We start from the raw sequence: 17,925 nt of genomic DNA, 5'->3' as shown, positions 1-17,925 counted from the left end.
AAAGAAATAGTTAGAAATAATAGTTAGAAAGAATGAATAAGACCTAGCATTTGCATGCTCATGGCAGCACATGTACTAAAATTGGAACGACACAGAGGAAGATTAGCATGGCTCCTGCACAAGGATGGCATGCAAATTCATGAAGTGTATTTTAAATTTTATTGAAAAAAAATCTCGTATTTCTTAGCATCACAGAGTGACTATAATCAATAATAATTTGTGCATTTATAAAAGAGTATTATTGGATTGTTTGAAACACAAAGGATAAATCCTTGAGGGTGTGGATACCCCATTTTTGATCATGTGATTATTACACATTGCATGCCTGTATCAGAATATCCATAAACACCTAGTTATATACACACCAAAATTAAAAATTAAAATGAATTTTATATTATTTGAAGATTTTTCTTAAATCCTTCCTGATTTTTTCCAGAATAAAAACCAAATATTATAAAGTTAGTTTTAATTTTGACATTAAATGTCCAAGCAAATTAGAAATAAAAAATAGTGAGGAGGAATTAGAAACGGCAGTTATTTGCAAAGGCAATTGTAAACATGTCATTTGATGCTACTGTTCTTCGACACTACACATGGTAAAAACACAGTGAGTGACATCATAGAAAACCAACTCAAGCATTACTTTTTCCTGACAATTTTCCTCCTCCTTCCAATATTCCATAGAAATTAGACTGTCAAGAGAAAGTAAAACAAGAACACAGCACATCACGGAAATAGAACATCAAGAAAAACAAGTTTTATGTGAAAAGTTTGCCTTATTTAATTTAAATATCAGGCTGGGTTTAAAAAATTACTATTTTTTTGAGACAAGGTGTTGCTTGTCATCCTGGCTGGAGTTCAGTGGCATGATCATGGCTCACTGCAACCTCAATCTCTTGGGTTCAAGCAATCCTCATGCTTCTCGAGTAGTTAGGATTACAGGTTGCACACCACCATGCCCAGCCAGTTTTAAAAATATTTTGTAGAGGTCAGGTGCAGTGGCTTATGCCTGTAATCCCAGCACTTTGGGAGGCTGAGACAGGCAGATCACCTGAGGTCAGGAGTTCGAGACCAGCCTGGCCAACATGGCAAAACTCTGTCTCTACTAAAAATACAACAAGAAAAAAATTAGCTGGGTGTGGTAGTGGACACCTGTAATCCCAGCTACTAGGGAGGCTGAGACAGGAGAATTGCTTGAACCTGGAAGGCAGAAGTTGCAGTAAGCTGGGATTGTGCCACTGCACTCCAACCTGGGTGACATAGCAAGACTCTGTCATTATATATATTTCGTAGAGAAGGTATCTTGCTATATTTCCTAGGCTGGTCTTCAACTCCTGGGCTCATAGCAGTCCTCAGGCCTTGGCCGCCAAAGTCCTGGGATTACAGGCTGGAGCCACCATACACGGACTGAATTTTTAAAATTCTTAGTAGGGAGACCTTTTAATTGGAAGTTGACTATAGGAACGAAAAGGAAAGTGGGTGACTGAACAACCCTATTAGGAGAGAAAAATAGATGAATCAACGTGAAGAATGTCTGGGATGGGAGCCTCACATGCCCAGAGCTGCCCTTTTGTGTCTCTTGGGAGGGGCAGTGTTCTGGATGAAGGCTGTCAACAGGAGGCTGGACTACTCTGAATATTGAGGGAGTGACCTTGAGAAATACCAGTTCTACAGTATGGAGTCAGTTAGGTCAAAGGTTTTGTACCTCCAATAACCAAGTTATCTTACGTTTCTGTCTGCCTTTGGAAACCAGAAGGTCAGTCAAATATTTGGTTAGAAAACCAGAAACAGGAAAACATCTTATTATGCATAAAATCTGTATCCAAGCACTATGTATCATTCCACACCATCCATTAGAACCAGCGGAGAGGAAGGCCCTGAAAGGTTTCTGTCTATTGAGGGTTGATAAAATGGAAGAGTTTAGTTCCCATTCTTGCCACTTCAAAATGAATAAAATGTGTCATCGACATTTTCTTTCTTTTTTTTTAATCTTTTTTTTTTAATCTTTTTTTTTTCTTCTTCTTTTTTTTTTGAGACAGAGTCTTGCTCTGTCACCCAGGCTGGAATGCAGTGGCATGATCTCGACTCACTGCAACCTCTGTCTCCCAGGTTCAAGCGATTCTTCTGGCTCAGCCTCCCAAGTAGCAGGGATTATAGGCATGTGCCACCACACCCGGCTAATTTTTGTATTTTTAATAGAGACGGGGTCTTGCCATGTTGGCCAGGCTGGTCTTGAACTCCTGGCCTCAGGTGATCCACCTGCATCGGCCTCCAAAAATGCTGGGATTATAGGCACAAGCCACAGCGCCCAGCCTGATATTTTATTTATAGGGTGCACTCTTTATTGTTTAAATGTCTATTTTTAGATGTTGATAGACCTTTGTAGGTAGTTTCACCCCTGTCTTTGGTTCTCTTGCACTGTTTGCCGCATAGCATTCTAAATTTTGACGCAAATGGGTTTTCAAGGACCTTGCTCCTCCTGCCTGTGGGAAGTGGTTACAGGTTAGCAGGGGTTGAAACTCCCCTACTGTTTTTCCCAGCTTAGCAGGCTGGGTGGTCACCAGCCCCACCACTCGTGAGAGCCCATAGAGACAGTCCTGGCTCAGCACTGAGGACATCTAGCAGGCAGGGCTGGCTGAGTGTTGTGTGGAGCAAGCTTAAGAGGGGATGTTCTAAAACCAGAGAAGAAACATTTTTCTCTGACAGTTCAGCAGATAATATCCCTTCATGGATTTATGATAAACACAGTCCTCTCATTGACCAAGGTTGAAAAACTCAGAAAGTTTGCTCGGCAGAGATCTGGGAGTCAGGAACGTACTATGTGCTGGGGAGGACATTTCAGCTCCTCTTTCAAGCAAACAAATAAAAATAAATTAAAAAAAGAAGAAAGAAGTCAATACTGATCTAGTTTATATAGCTATTATAAAAAATTATATTAATGAAAATAGAAATCCAGTTGTAAGTAAAGACAGCTACCAAATTCCTAAGCAATCTATTCATTTTTGGTTTTTTTTTTTTTTAGACTTGAACACTTCTACTTGCTTTGCCTCACAATGCAATTGTCAATATAGGGCCACTTTAGTTATACTTAGTACCTGACTCTGCAAAGACCACAGAGCTTACTTCCTTTAGAACGATTTTGTTTGATTAGTTTACACTCTTAACTGACATTTCTCAGTTGAGTAGGAGGAAAAAAAGGAGCTTCATTTAACCATATTAGCCACATCATGGACGGGGAAATGTATGGAGTATGTTTAAGTGATTTGCCTTGTTGAGTAAAGATATATCTAAGCTTTGATTTTACTTTGTCCTGTAAGAACTCTGTGAGCAAGATTTTTTTTCTTTTTTGAGATGGAGTCTCACTGTGTTGCCCAGGCTGGAGTGCAGTGGCGTGATCTCAGCTCACTGCAACCTCCACCTCCCGGGTTCAAGCGATTGTCCTGCCTCAGCCTCCCGAGTAGCTGAGATTACAGCCGCAAACTGCCATGCCTGGCTAATTTTTTGTACTTTTAGTAGAGCCGGGATTTCTCCATGTTGGCCAGGCTGGTCTCAAACTCTTGACCTCAAGTGATTTGCCCGCCTTGGTCTCCCAAAGTGTTGGGATTACAGGCGTGAGCCACTGTGCCCAGCCGAGCAAAATATTTTTGACTATAGTAGTTTGAATGTTCTTTTACGTTTCATAATGTAGGCTAAAGCTCTATTTTCTGCCAAATGCGAAATTGTAGAACAGAATAAACCCATGTGCTTTATATTATACGAATTATATGTGATGAATGTTCATGTTTAGAAAAATCACAATCAAGCTCAGCAGTTATAGATATGGATAACACAGCTCCTTTCCTGAGCAGAGCAGGTTTCATCATAATTGCCTTTATATGTTTTGTTTTCATACCTGTAGTAAACTTAGGAAACTTAAAAATTATTCAGTAGAAATTTAGAGTGTGGTTTGAGTCCTGGCTCTTGTCATCTTAGATCAGTTCCCTCCATTTTTACATCTGTAAAATGGAAATATTCATAATAATGAAACACCTCAATAAGAATCAAATGAAATAAATGGAAGTGCTTTATAAAAGATAAACAGTTCAATAACTGTACAATTTAATAACTGCAAGGAGGTATTTTATAAGCATAGATTTGTTTTAAAACTAGGTGTTCTCAACCCAAATGCCCATCAGTGATAGACTGGATAAAGAAAATGTGGTACATATACACCATGGAATACTATGCAGCTATAAAAAAGGATGAGTTCATGTCCTTTGCAGGGACATGGATGAAGCTGGAAACCATCATTCTCAGCAAACTAACATAGGAACAGAAAACCAAACACCACATGTTCTCACTCATAAGTGGGAGCTGAACAATGAGAACACATGGACACAGGGAGGGGAACATCACACACCAGGGCCTGTTGGGAGGTTGGGGGGCTAGGGGAGGGGTAGTGTTAGGAGAGATACCTAAGGTAGATGACAGGTTAATGGGTGCAGCAAACCACCATAGCACGTGTATACCTATGTAACAAACCTGCACGTTCTGCAGATGTATCCCAGAACTTAGAAGTATAGTTAAAACAAACAAAAAAAACTGGGGGTATACCGTGTGAATCACTGGAGGTATCAGAGAATTCTCAGATGGTCCGACACATGTCCAAAATTCAAGTACTATTAAAAACACATAATTTTAAAAATAAAAGATACTTATGAAAGTCTGACTGCTAGATTCAAAGGGACATAAATAAACCTTATTTACCTTATGTATTTATGTCCCTTTGAATCTTGAGACAGGGTTTCACTCTCATCACCCAGGCTGGAGTGCAGTAGCATGATCTCGGCTCACTGCAACCTCCATCTCCTGGGCTCAAGCAATTCTCCTGCCTCAGCCTCTGAGTAGCTAGGACTACAGGAGCACGCCATCGCACCCAGCTAATTTTTGTATTTTTTTTAGACATGGCGTTTTGTCATGTTGTCCAGGCTGGTCTCAAACTCCTAGCCTCGAGTGATCTGCCCGCCTCAGCCTCCCAAAATGCTGGGATTACAGGCCTGAGCTACTGCACCCAGCCTAGTTTTTTAAAATCCCAGAAAAATTTTCAAGATTTTTTTTTTTTTTTTGCTTTTGTGTTAATATTTTGGGAATAGTGGGAGAGTGGGTAGCACACTTTAGTTACTGCAGGACTTGTTTTTTTGTGTGACCAGAGAGAGCCCACGGCACACAGCCGGGTTCTCATTGGAAAGCCATCAAAACAAGTGCAGACAGCACTGCTTACGGCCCGTGACACTCCTTCCTCTGCTTGAATCAGGACCACACATGGCTTCAGATGATACAGGTTCTTTCCTGACATCTCAAGGGTAGTCATTTGAATGCATCCGTGTCTCTCCCACCACCTCCCAAAATGCTGGCCTAAGTTAATTGGTAAATAAATGCTCAGGCTGCTTAGCAGAGGCCTGTCTCTGGGGCATGAGGTCTAATATAGTTTAAATGTAAGTCCATCGTGGCCTCCAAGTAGCTAGGAAAACAGGTGGGGGACTTCAAAGAGATCTGAGAGCAAGCCTGGCCAGGTCTCTTCTACTTTTCCAGCCCTGGCTTATGTGTGGGACAGTGGTGAAAAGCAGCCCTTGAGGTAGAACCAAGTGGGTTTTTTATTATTATTCATATTCGGCACAGATTTACTGATGCAAAAAACACGCTCTCCTGATGTGGCCACTGAATCATCTCTTGCTTCTTTCAAAATCCCTAAAATCTTGCATTCTGTGGTATTTGGCAGATTACATCTCTTACTGTAGCAGCCTGTGCTTGCCAGCTGAAGTGTCTGAGAGTAGTCTGGAGTCATTTTCACACTCTTTGATGCTGGTCCACCTTTTACTACATACCAAGGATAGTACATATATCCACCAAGTGGTGCCAAATCTTGTTCTTTATTCTTCTTAAATTTTACCATCAAAATTGCACTTTAATAATAAAAACATAAAGCCATGAGCTATGCAAGTAATGAATAAAGATTATTCTGAGTAGGCTTAGGTGCCGCAAGAATGCCCTTGTTTTTCTCTTTCATGGCTTGACCCATTGTGATGTGAATGTTCTCTTTGAGACAATCTTTGTGTTAAATCTTTACACTAATAAATGTGTTAGAACTTCCTCAGGGATATTCTTAGCAAGGCGGAGTTGGTGGATGTGTTTTTTTTGCAAAGAAGCTTCCTTTGTCTGCTTGGCAGTTCCCTGTGAGGTTTCTGACCTGTACATGAGACATACAAGTGGACAGAGCAGAATGAGGGAGACATGTATGCCAGTCTCATAAGTAAATCATTCTTGTAGTCAATGTGGAAGAGTTGGTAAATTTCTGTCAGATTTCCTTCTGTTTTTGACTCTGCCAGGCTGAACCCAAAGACCCGACATTGTGACTGGAAAGGGCTACAAAAGAAAGCCCTTGCTGAGTGATCTCTGTATAATTGTCTTTCAGAGACTTCATAAGCTGTGGAGAATATTTGGATGAAGTTGGCAGTTTTATTGATACCATCTGATTCTACTTTGGTCCTATAGCAGTTTCTGCCACTTTGTCCCCAGTGGGGGAAATATGCTGTTACCATAATGGAAAAGGTGGACATTTGGTAGCATTTTTCTGTGTTTATGTCAGGAGTCGTCTAAAATGGTCATATTTTTGTTTTTTTAAGAAAAAAAACTTACAGGTACAAAGTAGGTGTATGTATTTATGGGGTACATGCAATATTTTGATACAGTCCTACAATGCGTAATAATGACATCAGGATAAATGGGGTATCCATCACCTTAAGCCTTTATCATTTCTTTGTGTTATAAACATTCCAATTATACTTTTAGTTATTTTTACTTATTTATTTATTTTGAGACAGAGTCTCATTTGGTTGCCCAGGCTGGAGTGCAGTGATGCAATCATGGTTCACTGCAGCCGCAACCTCCTGGGCTCAGGTGACCCTCCTACTTCAGCTTCCTGAGTAGCTGGAACTACAGGCATGTGCCACCATGCCAGGCTAATTTTTAAATTTTTTGTACAGATGGAGTGTCACTGTGTTGCCTAGGCTGATGTCAAGCGATCCTTCCACTTTGGTATCCCAAAGCATTTACGGGTGTGAGTCATTGTGCCCCACTGACAAGAGGTTTTTCATATTTCTTTTATATCCACTGCCACAAAACTGAGTGCAGTTGGTCTTTTCAGTCAGGAAGTCACTTACCTTTCATGTGCTTCCCTATTACCTGGGCATATTTCCAGGGGGTTTCAGAGGAAGAAGTAGCTCTTTCCTATAAGAATATATGCTGGTTCTGAAATGTTTACTTAGATGCATAGTGGAAGCTCAAAAAGTATTTACTGAACTCACTCTTGTGGTTTAGCTTTCAATTATAAGCATAGGAATAAAGAGAGAAAAAAGCAAGAAAAACTAGAGGCTGCAAACAAGGCAGGAAGAGCATGGATCTAGAAAGAAGTGGGAAGTCCGTTTGCTCAGAGGAAGGATACCCACTCACCAATGGGAAATAGGTCCAGTGTTGTGTGGTAGGGTTGTGGGTGGTAGTAGAAATTTCACAGTGGGTGTGGAAGGTTGGTGAGTAGATGGACTATATTCAAAAGTAGATACCTTGCTCTCACCTATAATCCCAGCACTTTGGGAGGTCGAGATGGGAGGATCGCTTGAGCCCAGAAGTTTGAGATTAGCCTGGCCAACATGGCAAAACCCCATCTCTACAAAAAATACAAAAATTACCCAGGTGCGGTGGTGTACCTGTAATCCCAGCTACTCCAGAGGGGGCTGTGGCGGAGGATACTTGAGCCTGGGAGTTCAAGGCTGCAGCAAGCCAAGATTGCACCACTGCGCTCCAGCCTGGGTAACAGAGTGAGGCCCTGTCTCCAAAAAAGAAAGAAAGTAGATAGTGATGAAGCTGGGTAGTTAAAACAGAAATTTGAAAAGCAAGATGTGGAATTGCGATATAGGATTTCAGAGTTTAAAAGAAATGTGACATTTCTTAGTGGATTGTCCTTCGGTTGTGTTTGCTAAGCAGCTGTCAGCTAGTGAGATGACTGTGTATGGCCAATCCAGATAAATAAGATGATGAAGTCTTTATGAAAAGGAAAGAAAAATTTGGAATGCATACCTCTGTCCAGCTCAATTCCTCACTCCTTTTTAAGATGGAGAGCTATTAGGTTTGTCTACACAATAGGAAACACCTGATTGAATAACAGCATGGAGTCAATCTTGACAGTGAAATTGGCTGCATCCAGTAGAATCCCAGGGCCGGTCGTGGTGGCTCGTGCCTGTAATCCCAACACTTTGAGAGACCGAGGTGGGAGGATCACTTGAGCTTTGGTCTCAGGACTTTGAGACCAGCCTGGGCAGCATAGTGAGACCTCGTCTCTAAAAAATTAAAAAAAAAAAAAGAACACCAGCAAAATCAATTCCTGGGCTCTCTTGTGTTCAGTAGTAGCATAAAGGCCTGACCTAAGTGATGGGGAAAGTTGATTTATGTGGCTGTAGCATCAGACGGATCAATGACAATCCTGCTTGTGGATTTATAGCACAGGGGACACTACGTCTAGAAACACCTGTCTGTGGACTGCTGCTGCTGTCAGGTTAGTAATCTGTGTATTTTAATGTGAATGGACGTGACCTCCCTAGTGTCGGCCACATAATGGAAATCCTGGATCAGTATGCTTACTTCTTCCCATCTAATTGCAAGTTGTAATTTGTATATAATGGGTTTACTTTTTAATTTTGAGAAGGTAAATGTGTTGCTGTACAAAAGTCCAGGATTCCTTCCCATTAAATCGGCAGCATCCTTGGACATGGTAAATCGTATCACACACTTGTCTCACAAAAGAAGTAGCAGCAGTTAGAAGACTTTGAATTCTCCCTTACCCGTGACTTTGAGCAACCTCTCAGACAACACAGTTCCTCTTCTGCAAAATGGAAATAATGTCTACAGTATATATTTCTACACACAGAGTTGTTTTAGGACACAAAATGGCAAAGGAAGGAAAGGCTAAGTTACTGCAAAATCGTAGGATACTTTTGCTTTTTAATTTAATTTATACGCATGCCAATTTTTATCTAGAACCTAGATTTCAGGCTAAAGAAGAGAGCCCTTGGGCTTCATTCCACTTGAATTAGTTTCACTTTATCCTTGCTTTAAAATTAGTCTTTATTTCCTTTCATCTCTTTTGAATATCCCCCTTGCCCTGCAATAATAAAAGAGAGCTGCATGCAGTGAAATCAAACTGTGAAATTATAGAATTGTAGAGCCAGAACTAGCTACATATAAACAGAAAAGAAAATCTGATTGAAATATTAATAATTTTCATCAAGGTGAAAATGACTGGCAGGTGTTACTTTAACAGAGTTATTTATCCTTTTTAAAGGTGTGCTACTGAGCTGTTAACCTAATGAAATTTAGATAGTGGAAGGAATATAAGTTGTTGAATATTTGGGATTCATTTCTTTCCATCTCAGTATTTTCGGAGTGGTAGAGCGATGTGTCTGCATACTTTTGTAATAAGAAACAATTTGGGGCTGGTGTTGATAATCAAGTTGATTGCAATCTCTGGGAGGGGAGAGTGTATCTCTTCTTTTTCTTGCCATTTGCATATATTGTTCCACCTCTCCCATCTCATCTGAAATATGGGGCAGTTTCTTGGTTCTTAGTTGTTTCTTTTCTGACATGTTGCCGACCTCTGATTTCTCGTATCAGTGCTCTTCCCTTAGTTCAAAGATACGTCTCCCCAGTTGTAGATGGGGGTTTGAAAAGGAAGGTGCTTGTGATTTAAAAGGCCTGCCACGTACTGCTTCCATAATACAGTGAGTACACCTGTGGACTGAGCAAGGCCGCTGTCACATCTTTCAAGGTTTGCCTCATCGGTCCTACATCAGGTCAGCAAACTTCTGTAAAAGGCCAGATAGTAAATATTTTAGGCTTCGCGGACCATACAGTCTGTCAACAGCTACTCACCTCTGCCATTGTAGCATGAAATCACGTGGCTGTCTTCTAATGAAACTTGATTTACAAAAACAATCAGGCGGGCGTGGTGGCTCACGCCTGTGATCTCAGCACTGTGGGAGGATGACACAGGAGGATTGCTTGAGCCCAGGAGTTCGAGACTAGCGTGGGCAACATAGGGAGACTCCATTTCCACAGATTTTTAAAAAGTTAGCTGGGCATGATGGTGCATGCCTGGGGTCCCAGCTACCTGTGGGGACTGAGGCAGGAGGATCGTCTGAGGTTAGGAGGTCAAGGCTGCAGTGAGCCACGATTGTATGTCACCTAGGCTCCAGCCTAGGTGACGGAGCAAGAGTCGGTCTCAAAAAACCAGCACAAATCAATAAAAATAAAAAATAATCATTGAGCCAGATTTGGCTTACAGGCTGTAGTTTGCTGACTCCTGTTCTACATGATTTTCATAAAGATGGGACAGGTGCACTTACAATATTAAATGGAATGGAGGGTGCTATTGTAAATACCCTCAAGTTGAATCAAGGATAGGTTTTTAAAGCAGTTTGCTTAGGAATTTGCCTACGAAAGAGTATTATTATAATTTTCAGTACCTCCGTGTACTGTGTACCTATAGATTGAATTAGGCAAAAACCTGACAATAGACCTTGGGAATATTTGGGGATATTTACTTTTTTCAAGTAATTGAGTTCTACCTACTTCATCTGCTACTTTTTACCTTGCATTGCCAATTTAAGTTAACATTACTGACCTAATGTCAACTGTGTTCCACTCTTAAGGCCGGAAACTGGATTAGAGGTGAGCAAGGAAGGATGAGGAGAGGGAAGTTTACCTTAAATGATCCTTGTAGTCAACATTAGGTACCTTGAGAATCCCTTGCTGCTTGATTTTAAGATCTTCAATTACAGCACTTTGATTCTTAACCTTAAAAAAAATTCTCCTTCAGCCATTTCAAGCCATGTGGAATATCTATTACTGCTTAGGAATTTGCTGTGGTTTTTCATTGACCGTGGCCCCAGACTCTGGAATATGTATTAATTTATCTGGGCAGAGAATACAGAAATCCACATGCAGAATAAAGTGAACTTTATGCTGAAGCAGAATATTGAAGCTGGGAATGATTAATTCTTAAAAAACAAACCACCAGCCTTAATAAATATTGAATTCTAAGAAGGTATTTTGCAGTTTGCTTCTTAAAGTACTGAGATAATCTGACTGAGTTCCCATTTAAAAGTGAGAAGTTTTTTCCCTCCGTGAACAATATTTGTTTACAGTCATTGGTAAATTATTAATCTGCATTCCAGTGTTTCATGTTTGAAATACCAGTCCGCCCTGTCCATGGGGATTTGATCTCACGCTGTAATCAGCAAAGGGTTCTGGGAAGTGAGAATGGCTGTGGTTTGCTCTTTTAAAGACCTTAAGAGAGAATCAAAAAGTGGTGGTTATGCAGGAAGTTGGCCTGTCCGGTGTTGGACGGCTGGCAGTTTTCCTATGGAGTCATATGAGACCATGAACTTGGAAGGCACACTAGATTGTGGGAATGTTTGGGTGGGCTTCCCACCGCCCTGTGATTTTCAGAGGTCCTAGAATGTTCTTGAAAGTATTCCTGCAGCTTTTTTGAGTGGATGTCAAATTTCTTTTGGTTTGGGGCTACCCCAAATGTTTACATTCTGAGTCTTTGGTCCATTTTCCTCCCAACAATGCACATTTAGGATTGCTATTGGGTATCTAATGAACTGGATTGATCATAAGATTCTCAGGACCTCTGGTCCCAGCTCGACACCACTTTCTAGCTATGGCACGTTAGGTAAGTCCTTTAACCTCTCTGATTCTCACACTGAATGTAGGTTAGAACAGTATCTACGTCAAATTGTTGCTTGAGGATTAAGAGGAATAATTCATGGGACTTGGCATGAGTCTCTCCACTAGATTGTAAGTTCTATGGAGGAGCTGTCTTCCCAGTGCCTCCAGCAGTGTCTGGCATATAGTGAGGAGCTCAACACATATTTGTTAAATTAACAGTAAGTACTCAGTCAATGTTAATTATTACTGTTGTCATGATTAATATTTTCATACTTATTATTACTTACACTACCCATTTTGAGTCCTTCTCCTTACCTTCTGTTGACAACAGTCATCTTTGTGAAGCAGCTCTGATGGTGTCATTGATAGGATGCTGGGTTCAAATTCTAACCCTGTCCTGATTACCTATGGGCAAAGTTACTTAACCTCTCTGAACTAGTTTCCTCATCTGTAAATTGCGATGATAATACCCTCCCACAGAGTCTAAGAGGGTAACACACCCCTGCCCTTAGTTTTCTCAAACGTATGGATAGAAATAGCCCTGGGACCTACTCCCTTATCAATGTCTTAGATTTTTCACATGCCCTAAGTGCTTAACTCTACAGACCTTGCATGCTCCCCACCAGAGTCTTCTGCAGATTGCCCAATATGTGGAGGCTGGTGAGGTCCCCTCCCCACAGAACAGCCATGTGTAGCAGGTTGAACAAAACATCTGTGTTCTGATGAGGGTCATCTCTGCACAGCTAGAGTTGTGTATGTCCTTAAAGTTTCCATAACTTGTCATCATAAAATACTAAGTATAGTCATACTCATTTATGTCTCATGAAATGAAAAGATACCAACGACACAACTGGGGTTTCATAGAGGTTGTAAAAATGAACTTTCTGGCCCCTCTCATGCTTGGTATTGGGAGAGGGGCCACAAAATTCATTATCTGGTCAATTTTCCACCCCAACGAAGGTGCGTTCCTTTTCAGAGCTTTCAGTAGTCTTGACGGTTTGAGCCTGACAATGGATCAAGTTCTCTTTCCTCCTACAGAATCTCTCTTCCAGTCTACACTCTGGGAGGTAGATGGGACTAAGCAGGCCACTTCCCCAGTGCGAGAAAATGCACTGCTCCACTCCCACATTCTACCTTTGGTTTGAGCAAAGACCACATTTTGCAAGCCCTTTTGCTGCCCAGTTAATCTTCCAGGGTGAACTTTCTCTCCCCCTCTGCTGACGCCTCTGCCACCCAGCCCCATCGCCTTTGAGAGGGGGAACCCCCCATGGAGCTTTGTGTTTTCCTCCGCGTTCTTCTTTCAGCAGGGTAAGCCCCCATACTCCTGCCCAGGCTGCTGGGCCCACCATCTCCTCTTCTAACACAGCTTCCGAAGTGCTGGGGATGGAGAGGGTGTCAATGTGGCAAACATTCCTTTGCCCACTGATGAGAAGTCTCAGCCTTGCCCAAGACATGTCTGGAAATGGTAGTCCACCCTGGCCTTTCCTTAACTTCACTCCTTCTCTCAGCCTCTGCACATAAAAGTTGTCAGTACATCTTGTTATTTCTGCTTATAAGAATACATGGAATCTTACAGCTTTACCCCACTGTATAGCTGCCCTCCTAATTCAGTGAGCTGGAGAGGTGATTCTCGCTCAGGATGCTGTAGGATATTCCTAACTGGTCTCTCTGCCATCACACTAGACCCTCCTGCACTGTCCACTTAACAATGACGTTTAAAAAGTAAATAAATGGCTGAGCATGGTGACTCATACCTGCAATCCTAATACTTTGAAGGCAGAGGAAGGAGAATTGCTTAAGGCCAGGAGTTTGAGACAAGCCTGGGAAACATAGGGAGACCCCATGTCTATAAAATAAATAAATAAATAAAAATAGCCAGATGTGGTGGTGCGCGCTTGTGGTCCCAGCTACTCAGGAGGCTGAAGTGAGAGGATTGCTTGAGCCTGGGAGGTCGAGGCTGGCACTGCACTCCAGCTTGAGCAATAGAATGAGACCCCATCTCGAAAAATGAAAAATGTTACAAAGTGGCTGTTAAAAAGCAGGTATATGGAGATATAAGCAGGCATCAAAGCTAGCAGTGCCCAGCGGTGGACCACGGCTGCACTGGTGGGCCCATGGGAATAGACACAAAGTCTTGGGTCCACACAAGGTGGAGGATTACACGGGACACTCCTGCATGGAGGTGTGCCCTCGGTGGAAGAGTCAAGTGGGAAAATGCCTTCCCCATAAAGGGAGATGGTATCATTACCTCTTCAGTTCTTTTTCCCTACTGCGACCCCACCCGAAAAGCCCCACCTAGGTTCCAGTTCCTAGGGTGCAGGTGCCTGATTGCCTGAAGCCTGGTGCTCAGGATTGTCCTACATTCTCCCCGCTGTTCCCTGAGTGGTTCCCTGACTTGCTGTTTTATAAAACCTTTTTACATACAGTAGAGTGGGGGGCAGGTTTTGGCCACTCAGCCCATAAGAGGTAGACTCTGAACAGGTTGCTTTCGAGTTTTTTTTCCAGTGTCCTTTTTACCCTATTGACAAAGGGAAGAATTTATGTAGGAATACATCATCTTTAATTAAAGCATAGCTATAAATTATACAAGTAGCAATACATATTTTAACACAAAAGCAAGGTTCATAGACAAAAACGGAATGGTAAAATCATGAAAATGTAAATCTTTTGGTTAGGAGACATTTAGGCTCAAAATAATAATTTATGATATGACATTGAAAAACATCTTGTGATTTTAAATTGAAAAATGGGTTCAGGCTGACCACCCAAATAATTCTTTTTTTTTTTTTTTGAGAGGGAGTCTTGCTCTGTCACCAGGCTGGAGTTCAGTGGTGCAGTCTCGGCTCACTGCAGCCTCCCCCTCTCGGGTTCAAGCGATTCTCCTGCCTCAGCCTCCTGAGTAGCTGGGATTACAGGCATGCGCCACCATGCCTGGCTAAGTTTTTTGTATTTTAGTACAGATGGGGTTTCACCATGTTGGCCAGGATGGTCTCGATCTCCTGAGCTCATCATCTGCCTGCCTCAGCCTCCCAAAGTGCTGGGATTACGGGCATGAGCCACCGCACGTGTCCCACCCAATTCTATGCACTTTTCCAGAGAAGGGTGAACTATTTGTGTCTTCAGGGAAATACGTAACTGTTTTGGGTTTTTTTTTTTTCTATTTTCTTTTTCCTTTAAGCATCTGATAATACAAATGTACTCAAATAGAAGAGGAACCGAACCTTTGAGTTTGATGAGAGTTTTGGTGTTTAAAGAATTCAGGATCATGAAGAATATGGGGTGACTTCCCTCTTCCTATTCCCATTACTTTAAATGTTGTAGTTGTTGCTTTTTGTGCTTTGGGAAGATTCTTGATGCCTCCATATGCTGATTCAATGGACAGCCCTGGTTATAGGCCATGGGGGTCAGAGCTGGAAGGGGCTATGGGAGTCAATCCATGTCCCGCATTTGACAGGTCAGACACTGGAGAACAGATATTTAGAGTTCAAGGACTTGCGTGGGCTGACACCGGGCACTACAGATGCCGTGGAAAAAGACACCTGCTCCTATACTCACCAAGCCCAGCCTGGGCCAGTGGATGGAGGAAATAATGGTTTAATCTTAACTAATTTAATTTTTAAAAGTTGAAATGCTAAATTAATTTTTTAAAATAATGTTATTCCTTTATGGAAAAAAGCTAACAAAATGATTGGATATGTATACATTTTAGTGTTTGTTTAAAATATGTGTTATTGGATTGCACTATCAAACTTCATAAAACCTGGAGTTGAAATATATAAATAATCTCAACCTGTGGTGCAGATAGGTGCTAGTCAGCTGATGTCACAGCCTACTAACTGGGACTCACTGTGCAGGAATTTAAGGCCTTCAGGCAAGCTGTGATCACTTCCACAAAATCCCTGGTTATGTCATTTGGAGATCTTTTATCCCCTAACTAAAAAGGAAAATTGGCCAGTCACGGTGGCTCATACCTGTAATCCCAGCACTTTGGGAGGCCGAGGTGGTGGATCACAAGTTCAAGAGATCGAGACCATCCTGGCCAACATGGTGAAACCCTGTCTCTACTAAAAATACAATTAGCTGGGTGTGGTGACGGGTGCCGGTAGTCCCAGCTACTCAGAAGGGCTGAGGCAAGAGAATCACTTGAACCCAGGAGGTGGAGGTTGCAGTGAGCCAAGATTGTGCCACTGCACTCCAGCCTGGCGATAGAATGAGATTCTGTCTCAAAATAAAAAAAAAGGAAAATAGAATTTATTTAAATCGTTAAACCCTACTGAAGGGAAGATAGTTCTTCAGTCAAAAGGGTTTTTTTGTTTTGTTTTGTTTTGTTTTCTAAAAAGCCTTAGAATGCTAAAAGTAAAAACAAATCCAACTATTACTTGAAGTTTTGTAAATGGGAAATGTACTTGTAGTTGAGACTATCTGTATTTTTCTTTATGTCTTAATTACTCCCTGATAGAAGCAAGGCCTTTAGGAGTCTTTTAATGTCTGTAGGACATAAGGCTCAATTTTACTCAAGTCCCCTTCAGTCTGAAGGAAGCAGGTGCAGCACTTGAGCATTCATCCAACCAATTCTTCTCAGGCCCTGCTGTATGCTGCCCTCTGTGTGAGGGGCTTGGGATGGGAATAGATGGAGCGAGACACAGCTCTTTCTCCTACTTGGGCTTCGGGGAGAAGAATGTCACCTTGAACTTAAGGAGCTGTATCTGGCAGTATCTCTGAGGTGTGCTTCTTCTCTACCTTTTCCTCCCCTGGAACCAACCCACATACTCTGGCATCCCCAGTTGCTCCCCAGAACCTGCCCAACTCCAAAGACAGCCTGATTTTTTTTTCTTTTAAAACCCAGACCCAGAAGCAGGTCATTTATGGATGGTTTAGCACAAGGCTCTCCACAGTCATGTGTTGCTCATAGGCCTGGGGGTGGCCCCCTTTCCTATATTGTCACTGATTTTCTTTTGAATATTCTCTTTTTCTTTTTAATTTAAAAACATATTCTGTCGGCCCGGCGTGGTAGCTCACGCCTGTAACCCCAGCACTTTGGGACCCCTCTCTGGCTGTACTCTTTGTTCCAAGCCTACTGTTTTCCCTTAACTTCCAGGTCCCCCTCCCCTCCAGTGTGCTGGGGCCCTGCAGCACACAGCAACATCAGTACAGTCATCAGACAAATGCACACAGCGTTTCTCCGTATCACCCGTAATTTTTTTTTTTTTTTTTTTGACACGGAGTCTCACTCTGTCACCCAGGCTGGAGTGCAGTGGCGTGATATCGGCTCACTGAAAGCTCCACCTCCAGGTTCGCGCCATTCTCCTGCCTCAGCCTCCCAAGTAGCTGGGACTAAAGGTGCCCGCCACCTTGCCTGGCTTTTTTTTTTTTTTTTTTGTATTTTTAGTGGAGACAGATTTCACCATATTAACCAGGATGGTCTCAATCTCCTGACCTCATGATCCACCCGCTTCGGCCTCCCAGAGTGCTAGGATTACAGGCATGAGCCACCGCGCTCGGCCCATATCACCCTTAATTTTAATTCTGAATGTTAATTCCCTTCTTGAAATTGTTTATGTTTCATGTTCAGAAATTACCATATTTCATAAAAACCTTTGGTTTGGTTTGGTTTTAGAAACATGTTTCTTTTCTGTCAATCTTATTTCCATTTTTGGTTGCCATTGATTTTTCAAAAAGCATCTTTTTTTTTTTTTTTTGAGAGGGAGTCTTGCTCTGTTACCCAGCCAGGCTGGAGTGCAGTGGCGATCTCGGCGCACTGCAAGCTCTGCCTCCTGGGTTCACACCATTCTCCTACCTCAGCCTCCTGAGTAGCTGGGACTATAGGTGCCCGCCACCACGCCAGGCTAATTTTTTTTTGTATTTTTAGTAGAGACGGAGTTTCACCTTGTTAGCCAGGATGGTCTCGATCTCCTGACCTCGTGATCTGCCTGCCTCAGCCTCTCAAAGTGCTGGGATTATAGGCATGAGCCACCGCACCCGGCCAGAAAGCACCATTTTTATATACCTTTAAAAAAGAAAAATATTGCTAACTAAATTAAGACATGTCTTCTATTGTAAGACATCTTCTGGTTTAAGATATGTTAAATGGAAGACAAACAAACTCAAAACCCATGTACCTTTTTCTTTTTCCCAATGTGCTTTTTAGAATCAATACAGTCT

At 42.0% G+C, this 17,925-nt stretch overlaps 1 protein-coding gene and 1 non-coding gene across 2 annotated transcripts in view; both read left to right on the top strand.

Moving 5' to 3' along the window:
• MYO1E (myosin IE) overlaps positions 1-17,925 on the top strand; it is a 240,413-nt gene that overhangs the window by 31,275 nt on the left and 191,213 nt on the right. The gene's annotated exons all lie outside the window — the stretch shown is intronic.
• LOC126960172 (U6 spliceosomal RNA) lies at positions 55-159 on the top strand. The gene has a single exon (XR_007727762.1). It is a non-coding gene; the product is annotated as a U6 spliceosomal RNA (small nuclear RNA).

The sequence above is a fragment of the Macaca thibetana genome, chromosome 7 (genome assembly GCF_024542745.1).
Source record: "Macaca thibetana thibetana isolate TM-01 chromosome 7, ASM2454274v1, whole genome shotgun sequence".
Lineage (NCBI taxonomy): Eukaryota > Metazoa > Chordata > Mammalia > Primates > Cercopithecidae > Macaca > Macaca thibetana.
Note: the sequence above shows the minus strand (reverse complement) of the source record. Positions and strands in the feature narration are given on the sequence as shown.